The following is a 22,689-nucleotide window of genomic DNA, read 5'->3' as shown; positions in this document are numbered from 1 at the left end:
CTGGTGCGTTCTCTCTCCCAGTCTCTTCTCCCAGGGCCTTTTGCTCCAAGACCCTTAGAGGTGCCTTCCGCCTCCGAGGTGCCTCATGCTGCTCGCGGTCCCGGAGCGCTGGTGCTCTTGGCAGGCGGCGGTGGGGGGCAGCTCTGCCTCCAGGGTTTTAGGTTACCCGAGAGCCACACAAGGACCTTGTGTTGTTGCTGTTTTAAAAAGCGATCGCTGCTCGTAAAACCCGCAGCAGATAATTTTAATGCTCCCTCCCGCTAGGCACAGCGGCGGAGGAGGGGTAGAGGTGGAGGCTGGGGAGAGCTGGTGGAGAGGAGCTGGCAGTGTTCAAGGGTCTCTTCCCCTGCGTTCGGGCGCGGGAGGTTGAACTACTTGTTGAACCTTGGTCTGATTGGAGTTCCTGAACGATGTGAAACGTGCCAGTTCTGTGCACAGGACAGGCTGTTCAAGGCATTCTAAAACCTCCCGGAACCGACAGCATTGTGTGCATTGCTGGGCTAGGTTATTGCTCCCATGCGCCCAATCGGTCTCATGAAGGATTCCACTGGCTTGAAGAGTGTCCTCTTAAACCACTTAGGTGTTCATTTGATCAAATTTATCCAGGCAACCTCTGGCCGCGGAGTAACGTATGTCAGGGCAGTTGTCTATGGAGATAGCTGCTCGCCTCCGCCAGGCAGTGGCAGAGTCCATGTGGAAGTAGCTGGGATCTTTGTGAACAGGTGGGCTCCTGAACCAACTCACGCTTTCCTGGGTATTGTTCGGCCTAGCCTGTTGCCACCTGTTCTGACTGCAGGTTCTTTATTCATAGCTCTTGCTACCACGAGAGTCATCTTTATAGCTGTCGTGTGTGTGGGAAAAGCCTTGCAAAGCTTGATGAGCCGTAATGACCGCCCAGGTGCTGGCTGATTACATCCGAGCCCGGCTATCACTGTGAGATCAGATTTGCAGCCACTTAGGAAAGAAAAGTGTTTGTCCCCGTGTTGGGCCGGCCCTTGCTTTTATGACCAGATGTGCAACAGCAGCAGTTAAAGTGCGGCCGATTAGATCCAGGGCGTGTCATAAATCCTCGACAGCAGGCGTTCCCGAAGCTGGGGCAAGTCAGGGCTCCAGGAGTGACTTTTATGAATGCAGATGAGCATGCCTTTTAAATGAAGCTGCTTGGTTTGATATTAGGACTCACAGCTCTTAAGCTCTGAGGTCAGGAGAGCCATGGCGTTCCCTTCAATAATTAGGAACAGTCAAGACAAGAGACGCAGACCAGAGCACCCCAACTGAAATCTGTATGCCCGCCCACATGAGAGGCCCGGAGACAAATGGCGGGGGGCTCATTTGCTGCCGGGCGGGTCTAGCGTCTCAAGCCATATGGCTCTCCTTCCTTGCCTCCTGAATCTGGGGGAAGCAGCTCTTAGGGGCAAGCTAGGGACTTCAGGGGAAAATAGAGACATTGGTTCGTTTTCCCTCCAGCTTCTTTAGTTCATTAATTTGACAGAAATGGTGGAACACAAACAGGAACTGTAAATAGGCTTGTGTGTCCCAGCTTGCATTTCCTCTCTCTCTCTCCTTTCCTCGCTCTTTCACACACACACACACACACACACACACACACACTTAGAAAGCACCAAGAGGAAGCTACCGTCTTGAGTGTGTGGTTACCTGGATGCATGTATAGGCCCCATTGAAAGCCACCACTTATGAGTTCTTGAGCCGGGCACTTTCCATGATCACTTATGTTTATAAGAACAAGAAGATGGGTCTTTTTAGTGTCATTTTGCAAGTGAGACTTAGGGAGGCTAAAAGCCTTGCTTGAAACACTCATGGTGCAGCCACAGCAGTGGGAGCCAAATCCCAGTTTATACGGATGTGCAGGTCGTGTGCTTTCCATACCACCCAGAAGCTGCGGGGAGTGTTCATCCGACTAGTCATGCCGTTCCTGTTAAATGGGCATCAGGCGAGTCTGTAAGAAAGCATTACTGATACTTTTGGGTGTCTGTATCACTAAAGGGTGATGTCTTTGAGTTTCAACCTATTCCAGAAGACTGCAGTTCTCTTCTCTGTCTTCTTGGTGGCCTCAGAAATGTGGCCCTGGTTGTGAATGGCAGTGTCACAGGAGGAGCAGAAACATCTGGCTGTTGCAGTATTCCCTTGGGCAGCCCTGGGTCTCTTCTGCTAATCTTTTGAGTGACAGAGGCTTAAGGATTGGCATCTTTTCTAGCTGGCTTTCTAGGAAACCGAGAGCATGCCCTTTCGGTTTAACTTTATCTGGCTCACTAATTGAGCTCCCCCGAGGCCTAGACCCCAATCCTTGCCCCTTTATTTGTTTCCTGCCTTCATAAAATGCCTGACATTTGTTTGACTCTGGAAACCAGCAGCTATCAAGTGTCAGATTGGAGGCTATTATGTAGGAAGCACCTGATTTCTTGGCCTCTCAGCTCCGAGCAGCCGCGTGGCTACCTGGGATGCTGGTCAGGAGCCTTTTAATTACGGAGGAGGCAGCCATTTCTTTAATCCTGCACACTTTACTGAAAATCTTTCTGGGGAGGATTGAATGGGGGAGGGGCTCTGCCAGGCTGATGGAGTCTGACTAATGCCTGTCTTTGTCTAAACCTCTGTCTGCCCGGCAGACTGGGAGCTGGGTGAGGGCAGGAATCGTGCCCGTCTTGTCCATCGGTGTATCCCCAGAGCTCAGCACAGGGCCTGGCACTTGTGAAATGAACAAATAAATGCAGATAATGCATGTTTAACAGTGATTCACAGGTTCCACCTTCCTGGTGCAGGACTGGAGGCAGGAAAGCGCGTCCGGAGCCTGTGCTCCGCAACAGGAGAGGCCACAACAGTGAGAGGCCCGCGTACCATAAAAAAAAAAAAAAAAAAAAAAAAAGTTTGAGAAATAAGAGAAAAGGTCAAGAAGTCTAAGAAATTTTATTTCTTAATTGTTTTAGCTATATTCTTTAACTGTCCTCTCTCCTCTCACATACTTGATTCATCCTTTAAAACCTAGTTCTAGCATCACTCTGTGGGAACTTTCCTGCAAAAAACCATTTTGGTTAGAATCAATCACTCTCACCTTCGTACAACTTCGGTATCTCTTTCACTTGTCTTCCAGCTTTTGCTAATTCTTCTACAGTGAGCATCTTGAGATCAGACCAGCATCTTCATCTTCTCAGCTCTAACTTGCCCCTTCGGCACTCCATGCATAATTCTGTCTTGTTAAGTGAACAAGCTCACAACCTCTTGAGGGCAGAATAGAGATGTTATTTGTCAGTGTGCTGGTCACACTGCAAAGCGTTCTGTAAATATTTATTGAAATGAATTCGACTGTACTGTGATGTCCATGCTGGACTCCCTGCTCTCATTTAAATGTGAAATTGGTTACTTAACAAACTATTATTTTTTTTCCATTTTAGGCTTTTGTTCCTTGTTTAAAAATAAGCATGTGGAGGGGTGGAGGAGGAGAGACTGAGCAAGCGGACTTGGATGGGGGAACAGGCTTTGACTCCACCTAAACCCTTTTTAAAAAATCTTGCGTTTGCCAACTGTGAAGCAGCTTGTAGACAGTTCCCTCCTATTTGACTAACCTGTCTCAGTGTCTGGACCAGGGTGTGTCCTTGTGTCTGCAGAGATGCCTTTCTTATTGTCTGTGTTCAGGACAGAAAGCTTTTTTTTTCCACATGGGGGTTTTAGCTGAGGGGCTACTCAAGGTGTTAGACCAAGAATTTCATTTAAATATTTTGATAGAGCTGACATGTGAAATTTAAAGAAATAAAACTGAGGAAGACAGGAAGAGGAGACAATCATCTTAGAAACTCTAGGAAATTCAATCAAATGGAAAACACTTTGATATTATCTCATTATCTCCTAAAGTTGAACATTCACTTTTTTTTTTTTTTTTTTTTTTTGGCCGCCCCTCTTGGCTTGTGGGATCTTAGTTCCCCGACCAGGGGTCGAACCTGAGCTCTTGGCAGAGAAAGCACGGAGTCTTAACCACTGGACTGTCAGGAATTCTTAACCACTGGAGCGTCAGGAAATTCCCGAACATTCACATTTCTTACAGCCCAGGGATTCCACTCCTAGGTGTATATGCCCAAGAGAAACTTATGTCCAGAAGGAGACATATGCAACCGTGTTCACACTATCACAAGCCTGGAAAGAGCTCAAATACCCATCAGTAGGAGGGTAGATAATAAATTGTGATGTATTCACACAATGGAGAATTATAGTCAGTCAAAACAAATGAACAACAGTGACATGCAAAAATATGGACGCATCTGGGTAATATGATATTAAGTAAAAGAAATGCACTGAAAGATGCAGCGTGACATCTTTTATAAATTTATAAATAGCTAAAGTTAAATAAAAACACTTTTAGGAATACATATAGCTGCAAGAAAACTATATGAAAAGAAAAACAAGGTACACAGGATCGGGGGAGGTTAGGGTGAAGCAGAGGGTTGGATTGGCCAGGAAAATCATATGGTTAGTGTAAGTTAGTATCAATACTTTATCTTCTTTTTTTGGGGGGGCGTGAGTTTGGAAGTATTTGTCCATTGGTAAAGATCAATAGCTTATTTAATAAAAAATAAGAGTGGCTCCTGCTTAGACCAATGTTGAGTGTGTCACGAGCCAAAGATTATGTTTAATTCCATTCTTTGCACCTGAGGTCAGGCAAACACAAATTCCCTTTGTAGAGACTCCTTTCTTGCCTCCTCTGCTCCCTCCTCCCCCTTTCCAGATGTGCATCTTAGAAAATACCACGTTGGGGAGTGATGATTGGTTTTTCTTTGAATTCTTGGCTGGTTAGACCAGGGGCCCCAACCCCGGGCGGAGGAGGACTGGTAGGGGTCCGTGGCCTGTTAGGAACCTGGCCGCACAGCAGGAGGTGAGCGGCGAGTGAGCGAGTGACGCTTATCTGCCACTCCCCATTGCTCCCCGTCGCTCGCCTTACCGCCTGACCCATCCCCGCCCCCCATCCGTCCGTGGAAAAATTGTCTTCCACGAAACCGGTCCCTGGTCCCAAAAAGCTTGGGGACCGCTGGGTTATACCCAGAGCCGGCCCAGGCTCCGGCGTAAATATCTACATCAGCTGGCCAATAAGCTCATTTGTAAAGCTGAGCCCGCGGTAGGCAGTCTTCTCTCTCCCTTGCTCAGGGGGATCAGCCCTGTACATCTGAGTCCCCAGCCCTGCAGAGTAGAAAAGTTCACCAGCTGACGCTTGGGCCAGAAGCCTTATTTGCCAGCGGGGGTGGGGGAGGCGTGTTTCGGACTGATCGCTGCCTTCATTCCAACCTCCTCCCTCGCCTGCCCTGGCAGAGGCTGGGGAGGGGAGCATGGCCCCGCTTAGCAGGTACAGGGCACCCTTTCTCTCCCGACCACATAGAGATCTATTGTTTAAGCAGCCAAGTTCCTGGCATTGCTGGGGGGTGGGTATGTCCATGTGGAGGGCCCCTTCCTCCTGAGCTTGTCACCGCGGAGCAGTTTGGGAGAGGACAAGGGTTAAGCTGCGGATGGGAAATCGATCGGAGCTGCTTGTGAGGCATGCCAAACAGGGTTAGCATTGTACATATGTGCCGTGCAGGAACCCTGAGTCACTGAGGGGATAGGAGAACTGGATCTCCACCAACACTCCCAACGGCCTCACAGAGACGCCAAAGCGACATAGGTCAGTATAGCAATTAATTGGATTTCCTTCTGCACCTGACGTCATTCTAAACTCAATCGCTAGATCACAAATTAATCTTACCTTTGGCAGACATCTAAGCACGTTAGGTGTGGAGCTCTATGTACTTCCCAGCCGTTGCCTTGGTTGATGTCGGCCTCCTTTTTCTGGAGCCAAAGCAGGGCAGCCTCTACAAAGCAGGAAAGGCCACTCAGAAGAGCTGGAGCCTCAGAAGAGCCCCTGCCACCATCACGGAGGACCGGGATGGAGCCAGGTTCTGGGAGATAATGTGTCAGGTGCTTTGAAACCTGACAAATACTCTGCAAATGTGAGCGACTGTGTCCCTTCCCCTAAAAACCATTTCTCACTGCAGCATTGATCTGATTCCGTTAGATAAGGGCCAAATTTTTTTTTTGTTTGTTTGTTTGTTTTCAAGTATTGGCAGTGGAGAAAAACTGGACCCACTTCCCAGAATGGTTCATTTTTAGGACTAGATAACATCTCTAAGACAGCGCTGGGAGTTAAAAATATTTTGGGGGCATGTTTATCATGCATCTCTTCTTGAAAAATTCTGCAAAGGCCCAGGGGAGAGGACACAAAAGCAGTAACAAGTAAGAGGGTGAGGTGGGCAGTGTTATAAAAGGACATTGAGCCTGCTTTCAGGTGCACAGTGCCCCTGACTGGCTCAAAAACAATGACTCCAACGACTCCCCTTCGTCAGTGGTGCTGTCCGATAGACCTTTTCGCTAGGATGGAAATGTTCTACATCTGCATTGTCCAATATTAGACACATGTGGCTATTGAAGGGTTTTTTGTGGGTTTGTTTGTTTGTTTTTGTGGGGTTTTTTGCTATTGAATTTTAAATGTGGTAAGTAAAACTGAGGAACTGACTTTTGAACTTAATTTGATTTCAATTAAGGGTAAATGTTAATAGCCACGTGTAGCTAGTGGCTGTCATACTGGACAGTGTCAGTCTCTCACTGAGGTGCCCAGCCTCTCACTGTATATCCCCACCCTCATGTGCCCCAGACTTTGGTTGCACTGAACTGCATTGCATTTCCTGACCTCTCCTTCCCTCCTCATCTCTGTCTGTCCGAATCCCGCTCATCATTCAAAAGCCTCCACACAGTCCTCCCAGCCTCGCCCCAGGAAGGGTTCTCTCACCCACTGTGCTTTGCTTACCCCTAGGGTAGTGCGTGTCCCCATCTGCCCTGTGTTCTAGCTGACCGTAGAGGGAGGGTAGTGGGGCAGCCTCAGCACAGGCTTTGGAGGTAGACAGATCCAAGTTTGAGTCTGTCTCTGCCACTGTGAGCCTGGGCTAATAACTTAACCTGTTGGGTCCTTGGTTCCCTAGTTTGTCCAATGGAAGGCATAGTGTCTATGTTCCAGGGTGGAGGAGGATGAAGTGGGAAGTCTTAGCTTCCTATTCCTGTTGTAACACGTAGCACAAACCTAGTGGCTTAAGCAACACAAATTTTTGGAGGTCTGAAGTCTAAGACAGATCTCACTGGGTTAAATAATCAGCAGAGCTGAGTTCCCTTCTGGAGGCTTCAGGGGAGAATCCATTTTCGTGCCTTTTCCAGCTTCTAGAAACTGCCTGCATGCCTTGGCTTGTAGCCCCTGTTCACCTTCAAAGCCAGCAATAGCTGGTCAAGTCTTTTTCATGCTTCCATCTCTCTGGTTCTGACTCTTCCGCTTCTCTCTTCTCCACTTAAGGACCTTGTGATTTCTGACCCCTGGGCTACCAGGAGAGCCCAGACTGTTCTCCTTATTTTAAGCTCAGCTGATTAGCAACCTTAATTCCTCCTTGCCATATACTGTAGCACTACTAGGATTAGGACATGGGCATCATTCGGGGGGCCATTATTTTGCCTACCACATTCATTAAGGGTCTGATACAGTGCCTGGCTCATAGAGGGTGCTTGATAAGTGGGAGCCATTATTATGACCTTCATCTATGAGTTTCTTTCGTTTTAGCCTGGGAGTCTTGCAATGGTGGTGTTGCTTAATTTTCTTTATAGACTCCATCCTGTTCAAGAACAGGTGCTTAGTAAATATTTATTGAATAAAAGAATTTTTGGTAAATGTAGATTATTTCTTTCCTTGTAAAGAAATATTACACAGTAAAAAGAAGTAAAATGCAACCCAAAATACATAATCCCCTTTGTGCAAAAAAAAAAAAGTTGGCTTATGATTTTTTACGGAACTAGACCAAAAAAATCTTAAAATTTGTATGAAGACACAAAAGACCCCGAATAGCCAAAGCAGTCTTGAGGGAAAAAAAATGGAGCTGGAGGAATCAGACTCCTTGACTTCAGACTATACTACAAAGCTACAGTAATCAAGACAATATGGTACTGGCACAAAACCAGAAACATAAATCAATGGAACAAGATAGAAAGCCCAGAGATAAACCCATGCACCTATGGTCAACAAATCTATGACAAAGGCGGCAAGGATATACAATGGAGAAAAGACAGTCTCTTCAATAAGTGGTGCTGGGAAAACTGGACAGCTACATGTAAAAGAATGAAATTAGAACACTCCCTAACGCCATACACAAAAATAAACTCAAAATGGATTAGAGACCTAAATGTAAGACCAGACACTATAAAACTCTTAGAGGAAAACATAGGAAGAACACTCTTTGACATAAATCAAAGCAAGATCTTTTTTGATCCACTTCCTAGAGTAATGGTAATAAACACAAAAATAAACAAATGGGACCTAATGAAACTTAAAAGATTTTGCACAGCAAAGGAAACCATAAACAAGACAAAAAGACAACCCTCAGAATGGGAGAAAATATTTGCAAATGAATCAATGGACAAAGGATTAATCTCCAAAATATATAAACAGCTCATGCAGCTCAATATAAAAAAAAAACCAACCCAATCGAAAACTGGGCAGAAGACCTAAATAGACATTTCTCCAAAGAAGACATACAGATGGCCAAGAAACACATGAAAAGCTGCTCAACATCACTAATTATTAGAGAAATGCAAATCAAAACTACAATGAGGTATCACCTCACACCAGTTAGAATGGGCATCATCAGAAAATCTACAAACAACAAATGCTGGAGAGGGTGTGGAGAAAAGGGAACCTGCTTGCACTGTTGGTGGGAATGTAAATTGATACAGCCACTATGGAGAACCGTATGGAGGTTCCTTAAAAAAATAAAAATAGAATTACCATATGATCCAGCAATCCCACTACTGGGCATATACTCAGAGAAAACCATAATTCAAAAAGACACATGCACCCCAATGTTCATTGCAGCACTATTTACAATAGCCAGGTCATGGAAGCAACCTAAATGCCCATCACCAGACGAATGGATAAAGAAGATGTGGTACGTATATACAATGGGATATTAGCCATAAAAAGGAACGAAATTGGGTCATTTGTTGAGACGTGGATGGATCTAGAGACTGTCATACAGAGTGAAGTAAGTCAGAAAGAGGAAAACAAATATTGTATATTAACGCATATATGTGGAACCTAGAAAAATGATACAGATGAACTGGTTTGCAGTGCAGAAATTGAGACACAGATGTAGAGAACAAACGTATGGACACAAAGGCGGGGAAGTGGTGTGGGGTTGAAGGTGGTGGTGTGATGAGTTGGGCGATTGGGATTGACATGTATACACCGATGTGTATAAAATTGATGACTAATAAGAACCTGCTGTATAAAAAAATAAATAAAATTAAATTTAAAAAAAAAACCAATACTAAACTTTCTTTGGGTTATTTGTATGGAAATATGTTAATATAAATGTTTCAGACATTACATGAAATTCCTAAAAATCTTATATGTTCTGGTATAATGTTATAAGTCATAATTCTAGTTATTATTTTAAAATGTGTATCTCAGAAATAACTAAATTTCTTGTCAATTGCATTATTATGAACTTTCATCAAATCTTTAACCGTGGTCATTTTTAAGTCTTTTGTCATTTACAGACAGTTCTGGGTGTACTCTGATGCTTTTGCAAAAATGTTCCTATAAAAGGGTTTCATCTTCAAGGAATTCATGGAAAAGACTCTGACAAGTACATGTTTCTGGTAACTGACTATACTGCTGAACTGAATGAATAAGCATTTTCAGAACTCTAATGGAAAACTGATGAATTTATAAAAGTGCTAACAAAAGATCAAGATAAAAAAAATTAATTACATGGGACTGAGTGAACTGATGAGGATGATTATAATTTTTGTGACTTTCTGTTTGAATAAAAAAATTGATGACTAATAAGAACCTGCTGTATAAAAAAATAAATAAAATTAAATTAAAAAAAGTTGGCTTATGTATAGAAAAATTGTGTGGATTATATGTCATGCTGTTAATGGTGTTCATCGGGGGATATTCCATTTCTATAAGATGCGTCTTAGTAATTAAAATAATTTTGTTTACAATGAGCATATTTTAATCTTAGAGGAAAATAATGAAGATTAAAACATGCATGATTTAAAGAAATCCCCAAAGCTGTCTCAATCCAGCCCAATCCCCATCTACATAAGACACAGCCAGCTCGTGTTCGTGTTGGGTTGATTTTTAGGGTTAGTAACTATTAGTACCAGGCCTCCGACTCAATTTCTGCATGCTTTGAACTCAGTCTGCTTTAAAGGAGAGTTTTCAATTAACCTCAGCAGGATGTAACTGTAAAAAATGCATTTATTGATGCTGGTGGGAATATAAATGAGTCCAATCACTTTGTAGAATTACAGTTGAAGTTGCACACACTCTTTGAGCTTGTAATTCCACTCCAGCATATACCCTAGAGTAACGCACTGACATGTATACTAAGAGACATGTTTAAGGATGTTCACAGCAGCAATTTTTGGTAGTAGCAAACATTGTAAACCAGCTAACTGTCCGTCAACAGGAGATGAGAAATAGAAATTTTGGTATATTCAAATAATGGAATATTACACGGTGCTGAAACTGACTAATATAAAGCACCACTCATTATTATGGATCAATTTCATAATCAAAATGCGGGGTGAAAAAAGGCAAATTGTAGAATACATATGTTATGCTGCTATTTATATGAAGGATGAAAGCATGTGACAACTATACGTATTTTATTTAGGGGTGCAAACATATGTAAAAAATGTATGAAGGGTTTTCCCTGGTGGCTCAGTGGTTGAGAGTCCGCCTGCCGATGCAGGGGACACGGGTTCGTGCCCCGGTCCGGGAAGATCCCACATGCCGCGGAGCGGCTGGGCCCGTGAGCCATGGCCGCTGAGCCTGCGCATCCGGAGCCTGTGCTCCGCAACGGGAGAGGCCACAAGTAGTGAGACGCCCGCGTACCGCAAAAAAAAAAAAAAAAAAAAATTCTGAAAATTGAGGGCGATGGTAACTCTGAAGTTCAGGTTATAGTGGTTACCTAGGGTGCGAGGGCAGGAGGGAGAGGAGCATCGGTTGGAATGTTTTAGGTTTTTAAAATGGAAGGTGAGTGCACAGATATTTAAATTCCTTTTTGTATGTATTACATAATACATCATAACATTTTCCATAAAAGATAAAAATGCATTTGGATAGATCACAGCAAAGTTTTAAGAGCAAATAATAAAAGTGTTGCTTCTGCACGGGGTCGTCTGCTCCAAGCCTCTGATCATATTTTTTCTTTCCCCTGAAGACAATGCTCAGGGCCATTCAACCAAACTTGTGACCCCATTGCCTCAAGTGCTGGCTACCTCCCTCCTGCCCTCGTGAGGCCCTAAGGTCATGCCTCCTCCCCTGAGCTCCAGGTGGGCCAGGTGGGTGCAGGTGCAGTGTCCTTCTTCCACCCCTGCCTGGTGGGACCTCTGCTCTTTTTGCTGTATTTGCTCTCCCTTGATAATTAGAGCTGAGGTTGATCATTTTCTCAAATTTATTGGCCATTAGTTAGGGTTGCCAGAGTTGGCAGATGAAAAGTAGGATTGCCTAAATTGTAAATTGCGTAAATTGGAATTTAGATAAACAACAAGTAGTGTTTTAGAATAAGTATGGCCCAAATTATTTGTTACTTATCAGAAATTCACATTTAACTGGGTATCCTATATTGTATCTGGCAGTCCTACATTAGTTCCTTTTCTTCCGGGAATCATCTGTCCTGAATTTTGGCTGATTTTTCAAACAGGAGTGGTAGTTTTTTTTTTTTTCACCTCACAGACTGACTTGGGAAGAGGTTTTTTGTTTTTTTAAATACTAGATATTAATCTGTTTTGCTGTCATGTCTGGCAAATGCCTTTCATTATGAAAAGACACTGGTTTCAATCTTCTGAAGTTTACATCTTTGCGTAACTAATCTGTCCTTATGGTTTCTGTCTTTGGTGTCAGGATGAGAAAGGTCTCTCCCTGCTAAGGTTATGGAAATTAAGGTGAATAAGTTTATGAAGGCTCAGACTGCACAAGCAGCAACAAATACACTACACAGGTCAGACACTGATTTAATGTTTGATATGAATTTATATAGTATTTTCTGCGAATTAAACTTCTTAATGTAACCCTGTGGGAGGAGTGCTTGTCCTGTGTTTCAGAAATTCTCAATAACATTTGGAAAGAAGATGTGTCAACCAGAAGTATTCTGTCAAGGTAATTACTTGGGGAAATTTATATAGAAAGTGTTACTTTGAGTAAACAGGCTTTCTTGGAAATGACACTAGGACTTTGGCAAAGAGCTTAGACTCTCCTTCATCTTTGGGTCCTTTCCCTTCATTAAAAAAAACCTTTCTTTGTTATGAAAACTTCCAAATATATACAAAAAAGCAGAGATTAGCATTAGTGAATTCTTATGGAACCCTCACACAGTTCCAACAACAGCTCGATTCTTCCACCCGTCCTCTAGTCCCCTGATCATATTATTTTGAAGCAAGTTCAGACATTATATCTTATCATCCATAAATATTTTCATATATATCTCTAAAAGAAAAAGACATTAAAAAACACCTAACCACAAAACCACATCACAACCAAAGAATATTAACAACCATCCCTTAATACAGGGATTACAATGTAGAATTCAATCAACAGTCAAATCTCCCTGATTATGTCTCAGATCAAGATCCACTTAAGGTCCACGTATTGGCTTCTCTGTATCTTAATCCTCTTTTAATCCACGAGTTTCCTCTCCACCTCCTTTTAACTTTGTAATTTATTTGTTGAATAAACAGGTGTTCTAGGATTTTCCACACTAACTTTTGCTGATTACATTTCCATAGAGTTGTGTAACATGTTCCTGGAAAATGATAGTGAGATCCGGAGGCTTGATTAGATGTAGGTTTTATATTTTTTCGGGCAAGTATGTTTCATGGCAGTTGGTGTGTACTTCCATCAGGAGGCACATAACATTTGTGATATTAGCACCCAGCGATGGTCATTTTGGGACCCATTAATTTGTTAGCTGTTGTCACTGATTTTTTTTTTTTTTTTTTTTAGGTACGCGGGCCTCTCACTGTTGCGGCCTCTCCCGTTGCGGAGCACAGGCTCCGGACGCGCAGGCTCAGCGGCCATGGCTCACGGGCCCAGCCGCTCCGCGGCATGTGGGATCTTCCCGGACCGGGGCACGAACCCGTGTCCCCTGCATCGGCAGGCAGACTCTCAAGCACTGCGCCACCAGGGAAGCCCTGTCACTGATTTTTAAACAAGTAATAGGTGATACTGAAAAGCACTTCTACCTTTTGTGTGGCATTGCCGTCTTTCGGTCTCTGTGTTGGCATGGAGGGGTACAGAGGAAGGGGGCCTGGGGGCCAATGTTCCCTTCTCAGCATTGGCCTCCCAGTGGGGAGGCTGCACGTGACCCCAGCACTGTGAGAGAAACTCTGCCTGAATTCTTGGTTGGTGGCCTAGGAAGGGAGTCTCCTTGGTTTCTGGTGGAAATAGTTAAGAGCATGAGGGAGCTGGTTTTACTCTCTGGTGCTAATCGGGAGGCCTTTGAAGTGTAACTGTAGATCAGCTTTGTGTGTGATCTTTGGTACGTACACATTAGTTGGGAATTTATCTTGTAAGAAACAGATACCATGTTTTGAACTGGCTTATCCAATGAAGGGGATTCATTGGCTCAAGTAATAGAAGGTACAGATACAAAGTAGGTTTCAGGATTGGTTTGATTTGGTGACTTAACGGTGTTATCAAACACTCAGAGCATTTATGTCTCTTCCCTCTGCCTTTTTGTGGTGTCTGTTTAATCTGAAGCCTAGCTTTTCCTGGTGGCAGAATTGCTGCAGTGGTTCCACGCTTCATAGCTAAACATCACACTTTCTAGGGGAGGGAAGAGAGAATTGGCTTCCAGTCACCCTTTCCTAGATACTCTCAGAAAACTTTGGCTCTTAGCTTATTGATCTAAGTTGAATCAAATGCCCATTTTTAACCAACCCCTTTGGCCAGGAGAGTGTCATGCTGTGAGTGACGTAGGCCTAGATTCCTTAGACTGATCTCTGTGCAGGGTAGGAAAGAAGATACCCATTTCTGGAGCTGGCAGTCAGGTTATTTTTCCTACCTCCTCCTGACCACATGGCTGTATAAGGAAGGGTGGAAAGGATGATGGGGCAACAAGCACAGTATCCATCTGGGGATCTGTCACATTCGTAGCCCAGCAGAGTGGTGGGTGGGACGTGTGGTGAGAAGCGTGCAGACATTCATGGTCAGAGCCCAGAGAGGGAGCTCTCCTGTTACTGTGTGACCAGTTCCCTCATCATTACAGGAAGGATTACAGGAAGAATTACAGGAAGAATACAGGAAGAATAAGTGACCTCCAAGGGGACCACCAGTGCAGGCATCCCAAGGTTAGGAGCTGATAAGAAAAAGCGAACGTAGGAAAAGTTTGGATACTTTCAGAGTAGAATCGGCCGAATGAAGATGATTCCAGAGGGCCCCCAACATGAAGAGAACATGACCACATAGTCCCATAATTGGAAGGAATCTCAGGGGTCCTTCATTTTACATTAGGTAAGGACTGTCCTGAGTCCACACAGCTAACTGGTGGCAGAGCCGGAGCCAGAACCCAGGTCTCCACTCTCCATTGCTCTGTCCCTGACTTTTCCATTCAAAGATGTCCTGGAGAACTTGGGAAAGTGGCAAAAATCTGGCCAAGGGGAGGAAATAGCCTGAATTTTAGGAGAAGATTATATTTCTGAGTTGCTTTTGGCCAATTCACCAATGTACAGTGGTTGGAACATGTGGCCAAAAAACTCAGGACATGCAGAATCTTCACCATCCATGTTATTATACCTTCCATTTCGTAGGGTTCTGGTTTCTCAGTCTCTAAAAGACATGGATTCCGGTTTCTGCAAATTCTGAAGGTTTCAGTTAAGAAATGTGCAGCTGAGCAAATAGAACAAGTAACCCGCGATAGATACAGTTTGAAGCGAAGGTAGATCTTGGCGTAAGACTCTCCATGCTTGTCAATAGCAATGCAATCAGTGCAGACGTGCCCAAATTAAATGGCAAGCGGTCTGGAGCACAGGGAATGTGTATTTTGGTTGGCACAATATTTTCCTGGGAGACCTTTTCAAATCAATACTCAATTTGAGGGTTGAAGTGGAAACCCTTTATGTTTGTTGAAGAGCGTCTGAAAATGCCCAGGGCTCTCCTTCTGTGGATGGTTTTTCCCTGCCTCTTGGGGCAGATTCACATCTGCACTGGCCCAGGCAGCCTGAAGTCAGGAGCTACACAGAGGACAAGATGCATCATTTCCATCCTTCTCATCTTTTCCTTTGCTTTGAGGATCACGTGCCCTCTCCTAGTGGTGTGTTATTGTACTTTCTTCTGCCGTCAAGAGAGAGGCTTAGAAAAAGACTGGGCCCACATCTGTTGCTGATTCGCAGTTTGTATCTCTTCTTTCATTAAAGCTGCATTTACCTGGAGAATGAAATGCACCTTCCGTCTCACTGTTGGGTGATGGGAGAAGTCTGAGCTGCTACCATTTGAGGCTTTCTTGCCCATCCAGAGTCGGTGCAGAGTAGTGGTTTGGGGGCCAGAGAGACCTAAGATTAAGCTACTTTCTGCTGGCTCTGCTGCTTTCTAGCTGTTGTGTCCTTGGGCAAATTAACTAACCTCTAAGCTTCAGCTTCCTTATCTGTAATTTGAAGATATTATGTACCTCATTGGGTCATTGTGGAGCTTAAATGAAGTAATGGCAGGAGGCTCAGTAAATGTTAACTATTCATAAAAAGAACAGAGGTAACAAGAAAGATGACTCCTATGAGAACCAAACTTTTTTTCCTATAGTTTTCCCCCTTGGAATTAAAGCTCAAAAGCTCATCAATATGTGGAAGATGTCTAATTTGTGGTTCTGTTTCCTTTTGTTTAAAACAAAGCTAGTTTTTTTGTGTGCAATAAATCAAATATCTCCCTCCTCTTATGCCTTTACCATGAGGTCAGGAGGACCCCCTCATGGAAACGTGTGGAGGAAAGATGCTCTTCGGCGAGGTCTTCCTCCATAGGCCATGTGGCCATGTCTTCTCCAGACAACTGTACACTGTCTCCTTCCTGAAGTCTTCTTTCATTTTCTTTCTTTCCTGGCATGGTAGGTTGCTGGTAAGAGGTGACCAGAAGGCCCTCCTCATTATTTCTGAGCTCAGGGTCATAAGGGTCAGGCTGCCCAGTGACTGCCCAGTACGTGCCCAGATCTGGTCCCCAGGCAAATTCCATGGAGCTAGAGGAGCAGCGCCTGGTTTTTCTAGGCCTCCTCCTCCGCTCACTGGATGCCTAGCTTTCCCTTACCTGGAGTTGGAAAGCCAGTCCCATCAGAGCCTGTGGGTGGGCCTGCATCTGATCTCCAGGCTGCTTTTACAGCATTTCAGAAACTGTTAGCATGTTGCTGTTAGCATGACTTCCTGGAGGGCTCTTTCCAGATAAGGCGGCTTTTGCCAACCACACGCACTTTTTTCCATCTAAATACTTTTAATTGCTGTATTTAGACCATTGACATTTAAAGTGATTATTGATATCTTTGAATTAATATCTCCCATATTTGCTACTGTTTTCTATTTGTTGTTCATGTTCTTTGTTCCTATTTTTGTCTTCCACTTTTTTTTCTGCTCTTGTGTTTTTAATTGAGCATTTTACATGATTTCATTTTCTCTCCTCTCTTAGAATATCAACTCTCTCTCTCTGTCTGTCTGTATATATATATATATATATTTTTTTTTTTTTTTAACTTTTTTTGTAGGTGCACTAGAATTTGCAATATACGTTTACAACTAATTCAAGTCCACTTTCAAATAACACCATACTGCTTCATGGGTGGTGCAAGTACCTTATATAATAACAAAGTATTCCTAATTCCTCCCTCCTGTCCCTTGTATCATTGCTGTCATTCACTTCACTTATACATAAGCTATCATCATTGAATACATTGTTGCTATTATTATTTTGAACAAATTGTTATCTGTTAGATCAAATAAGAAAAATAAAAATTTTTATTACTTCTTTAATGCTACTCCTTTCTTCATATAGATCCAAGTTTCTGACTTAAGTAATCTTCTTTCTCTCTGAAGACCTTCTTTTATTATTTCTTATAAGGCAACAAATTCCCTCAGTTTTTGTCTGAGAAAGCCTACTTCTTCTTCATTTTTGAAGGATAATTTTGTAGGATACAGAATTCTAGGTTGATTTATTTTTTTTCCTCTCAACACTTTAAATATTTCATTTCACTGTCTTCTCACTTGGATGGTTTCTGAGGAGAACCCCAATGTAATTGTTATCTTTGCTTTTTTATAGGTGAGGTGTTTATTTCTTCTGGCTTTTTAGAAGATTTTTTTTCTTTATCTTTGATTTTCTGCACTCTGAATATGAAATGCTTAGGTGTAGTTTTTGGAATTTATCTTGCTTGGTGTTCCCTGAGCTTCCTAGACCTGTGGTTTGGTGTCTGATGTTTATTTGGGGAAAATTCTCAATTTTTGTTTCTTCAAATATTTCTTCTGTTCTGTCTTTTTTCTCCTTCTGATATTCCCATTACATGCATGTTATGCCTTTTGTAGTTGTCCAATAATTCTTGGATATTATGTTCTTTTTTTTTTTTTAGTCTTTTTTTTCTTTGCTTTTCAGTTTTCTGTTTGAAGTGTCTATTGCTATATCCTCAAGCTCAGAGATTCTTTCCTCAGTTGTGTCCAGTCCATTAATAATCCCATCAAAGGTGTTCTTAATTTCTGTTACAGTGTTTATCTCTAGCATTTCTTTGGGATTCTTTCTTAAAAGTTCCACTTCTCTCCTTACATTACCCATCTATTCTTGCATATTGTCTGCTTCTTCCATTAGAGCCCTTAGCATACTAATCATAGTTTTTAAAAAGTTCCTGAGCTGATAATTCGAACATCTCTGCCATATCTGCGTCTGGTTCCAGTGGTTGCTCTGTCTCTTCAAATTATGCTTTTTCCGTTTCAGTAAGCCTTGTAATTTTTAATTGAAAGTCAGACCTGATGTACTGGGTAGAAATGATTGTAAATAAATAGACCTTTAGTGGTATGGTGGTGAGGTGCAGGGGCCAGGGAAGTGTTCTACAGTCCTATGATTAGGGCTCAGTCTTTTAGTGAGCCTGGGCCTCTGGACTGTGAACTTCACAAGTGCTTCTCAGTGTGTTCCTCTCCTTAGGTGGGTAGGATGGCTAGAAGGGGCTGGAATTGGGTATTTCTCTTCCGCCAGGTTGGTTAGGCTCTGATAAAACCCCAATGAGTTAGGCCCTGGTGAAACAGTTTCTCTGGAGGGCCGGCCTCGTTCACAGCATGAACAGAATGCTCTGGCTGTTTCAAAAAGGCTGCTTCTCCTCCTGCCGGAAGCATGAAGGGATTTTTCTCTGATGTTTGTTGTGAGACCCTGGGACATATTCTTGCCTGTCCCCAACACCCAAAGGCTCTCCCCTTGTATTACGTGTGAAAAACCTGATAACCAGGTATTCCCCAGAGCTAAAGCAAGTCGGTTGTGCATCACAGTGTAGATTGCTTGCCCATACCTGTCCTAACCAAGGCTGGTTGGGCTCATGACCATATAACCCCAATAGCTTGGTCCAACTCATGGAGCGTTGAATTTTGCCAGTTCTGAGGAGCTGAGACCCAGCAGATAAGAATCTTGTTACATCCTGTAGATGTGCAGTTCTTAAAGAGTATATTTCCTAAAGTATAGTCTGTAGCTCACCTGAGATGCTGCAGGGTCCAGGAATCTGCATTTCTAAAAAGTACCACAGGTGATTCTCATGCATACTCTAGTTTGAGGCTTCTTTAGGCTAAAATTTTAGAAAGGAATAAATGGACTGGAATCCATGGCTTAGGCAACCTGTGACTTAAAAGAACATAAACAAATATAAGTTCCATTTGCTCTTGCCAGGAGTTACTTACATATATCAAGACAAGCTCCCTGGAAGGAAGGGAGCTTCTTGAAGTCTCTGGCCTCTACACTCCCAAGTGTTATGTTCATGTTTGAGGGTAGAGGAGCATCTTGTTTGGGGTTTGGAGACGTTCCTGTACTGGCATGAACTTGAGAATCTTATCTGGGCAGCAGTTCTAAAAGGTTAGTGTCCCATTCCGTGGAAGACAAGTCTTAAGGGCCACATGCACCTGCCTTACCACATGATAAAATTTAAAACGAAGATTGCTTTTTCCAGTTCCTTGTCCCGTACTCAGGAGAAGTCCATGAAGATGAAAAGATGAAAGCTCCAGGGTAGATTAGTACAGCAGAGTCCAAGAGCTTCCAAAGAGACAGACTGGTTGGATTTCTCCATGACCGTCTTTGCTCCCTGTACCCGAGGGCTTTGGATCTGAGCACAGCTGTAGTTAGGGAGGGGTATTTTGATTCATTCTCTCATTCATTTATTCATTCATGAGTTGGCCCTTGATGGGACCGTGGGAGGCAAAGGGGAGATCGTGTTTGCATCTGATCCAGAAAAACCACTGAGTTAAAAGACAAAGCATTCTGCTTCCTACTAGGGAGGGGCATCTTTGGGAGCAATGTGACAAATGCCCAAGAAAGGACATCTTTTGCCAGATGGAAGAATTGTGCAAGTGCATGGCGCCAAAGGCTTTGTCTGACGTCTTTGTTTTTCAGATGTGCAACAAGTCATTCAGTGGTTCACATACTACCCCACTGGGAAACGGGCACTTTTCAGCTGGCCTGGTTGCATGATGCATTGGGAGAGAGCCATTCACTGTATTCTGTGGGGAGTCTGCCCTGTGACCTACTGAGAAGCCTATTGTAGTAAACATCTGAGGTTTTGGTCTGCTTAATATCTACTCGCTCTTTCCTGGTAATAGAATCTCTACCTTCTTCTGGGAGAAACCTCTCCCTTACTCTCAGTCCCCATCATCGAAGTGCACTGATCCCCCCTCCCAGTTGCTGGGTGCGGGTGTGACCTGGGCTTGGTCAATGAGTGTGTGCTCTCTCTCGGGTCAGGGATGGTCACGAGACCCAAGCTGGGCCCATGAATTCAATTCTGGGACTTTTCGTTGCAACTGTTGGGGAAGAGAAACTCTTGGTTGGGCTGGGACACTGTGAGGATGTAGGCCTAGAGTGGTTGGTGGTCACTTGGTCCTGACGAATGAACAGCTTGCCGGAGAATAAAGCCAGCACAGAGCAAAACAAACCTGAGAGATGAAAGAGACAGATTTCTGATAATATGTTGTGAGCATCTGGATACAGCTAGGCTTAAAGCTCCCCTGTTTCTCCCATTTATATGTGCCAGTAACTTTCTGTGGTGGCTAAAGCATGGCCACAGTTTTTTTGTGGCTCCTTCCATTAAGAGGTGGAGCCTATGACCTCACCTCTTGAATCTGGGCTGGCCTGTGTCTTGCCTTGACTCATAGAATGTGTTGAGAGCAACCCTGTGTGAGCTCTGGAGACTGGGCCTCAAGGGGCCTTGCAGCTTCTGCCTTCACCCTCTTGGACTTTTGCCCTGAGGCCACCATGTAAGAAAGTCAGTCTTTCTTACATGAGCGGCCATGTGCAGGAGAACAGGAGTGCTCCAGCCAACTGCTGGTACCAATTGTCCACCATGTCAGGAAGGCCAGCTTGGACCTTCCAGCCTAATGGGCATGCCAGCTGAATACAACTGCATGAGTGAAACTAGCAGAGGAAGATCCCAGTCAGCCCACAGAATCATAAATTATTTCAAGCCACTAAATCTTGGAGTGGTTTGTTATACATCAATAAATAGCTCATATACTTTTTTGGCTTAAGTCAGTTTGATGTTAGTTGCTGTCATTTTCAACAGAGACTGATTTGCAACAGTTCTGACTGACGTAGTTATGTCATAAACTAAGCTTTACAAGAAATGAACTTTTGTGGAACTTCTTCCCACCTCTGCCGTCGAGGCAGTGAAATCAGCTGTCTCCGTTTAGATCTTCACTTGTTAGGTGTGTGCGTGAACTCACTTGTTGGTGGAATGCATTTCTTGCTCGTGTTAGGAAACTTATCTGAATGATAAGTGCCACTGTCTCCAAAAGGACAGATTTCTCCAGCACATGCACCTGAGGGGAGACCACTCAACAACTCTTTGAGTCCTTCGTGGAACAGAGAAAAACTATCCCCACTGTGCCGTTTCTGGATTCCTGACCCACAGAATCTGTGAGCATGGCAAAATTGTTGCTTTAAGTTACTGAGTTTTAGAGTGTTATGGATTGAATGTTTGTGTCCCCCACCCCACATTCATATGTTGAAATCCTAACCCCTCAATGTGATGGTATTAGGAGGCGGGGTGGCCTTTGGGAAGTGATTAGGTCATGAGGGTGGAGCCCTCATGAATGGGATTAGTGCCCTGATAAAAGAGACCCCAGTGAACTCTCTTGCCCCTTCTGCTATGTGGGAACATAGTGAGAAGATGCCATCTAGGAGGCAGGAGTTGGGTCCTCACCAGACACAGAATCTGCCGGTAAGGACAATGTGCCACTAATTCAGTGACAGTCAGTAAAAATGAGGGTGGATAAGACAGAAACAGAAGAGAAGAGTTAAGAACGAACCTAAATAGAAAGTAGGTAAGTTGTGGCATAGACCTGTGGCACAATCTATAAAAATTGTGCTTTGTTTTTGACATGGATAAGTTCACAATGGATTTAGTGTGGGAAAAAATGGAGGTCCATCCATTGTATATAGTATTGTAGAGTCCCATTTTGTAAATGATAGATATGCACAGAAAAAGAATACACATTAAAATGTTGATAGTTTCCTCTGAGTGGGGGAGTCATGGAGATTTTCGTTTTCCTTGTTTAAAAGGAAGTTGCAGTTCTTGTGTATAAAAACAGTTAATAGAAATGGAGCCGCCACTGAAGCTGCATGTCTGTTCGTTGCCAACGTGAATGTTGACCGATAGGATTGCACAGTTATCTACAGGCAGGAAGGTAAGGGCTGGCTGTCGCCTTTCCTGACGTTTTGTCCCCTCGCATGAAGCCGTGTTACACCTTCTTGCTGGCTGCTGCTCAGAGGATGGTGGGAACCAGGACAGACTGGCCACAGGACAGGCTGTGTTTAAATGCAGAGAAGGAAAGAACACAGCTAGACCCCTGAGAGTTTGCTAGCCAGACTGGGAGGGCCTGGGCCTCAGCATCCTTTCTGCCCTCTGTCTCATCTGGCCTTTCTCCCGGTTCTTTGAAAAATATGTGTATCTTGGCTGCTTCTCTAACTCTGACGGTGCCTTGGGTTCTGCGGGTGGCACGCTGGCCTTCCAGTGCCCTCCGACATTCTTCCTGTTAGAGTTGGGGGCTGGAAGAGGGGACCATTTTGGTCTATTGCAGTAACCTCCTCAGGTACAGTTAGGACTTGGGGCGGGCTGGGCTTGAAACGGTGCAGGGGAGTGGTTTTTTCGGTTTTCTTTCTCTTTCCTTCCCCCTTTTCTCCTGTTCATCTGAGGTATTGGTGTGTGTGTGTGTGTGTGTGTGTGTGTGTGTGTGTGTGGATTTTGTGGGAGAATTTTATTTGGGAGAATTCAACTCTCCGGACTGTTTCTTTGAAGTGCCCCTCTCTTCTACCTCTCTGTCCCCCAGCACTTTATACACTCACCTCTGCTGAAGCCCTCAATGGTGATGGATTGGTTTGTTTGCTGTAATTTGTCTTTTTGCCTC

At 43.8% G+C, this 22,689-nt stretch overlaps 1 protein-coding gene across 3 annotated transcripts in view; it reads left to right on the top strand.

Moving 5' to 3' along the window:
- The window catches only part of SMOC1 (SPARC related modular calcium binding 1), a 151,280-nt gene that overhangs the window by 734 nt on the left and 127,857 nt on the right, over positions 1-22,689 (top strand). The window lies entirely within an intron of this gene.

Source organism: Tursiops truncatus, chromosome 2, assembly GCF_011762595.2.
Source record: "Tursiops truncatus isolate mTurTru1 chromosome 2, mTurTru1.mat.Y, whole genome shotgun sequence".
NCBI classification, from domain to species: Eukaryota; Metazoa; Chordata; class Mammalia; order Artiodactyla; family Delphinidae; genus Tursiops; species Tursiops truncatus.
The sequence above is the reverse complement of the archived record's forward strand: the minus strand, read 5'-3'. Positions and strand labels throughout refer to the sequence as shown.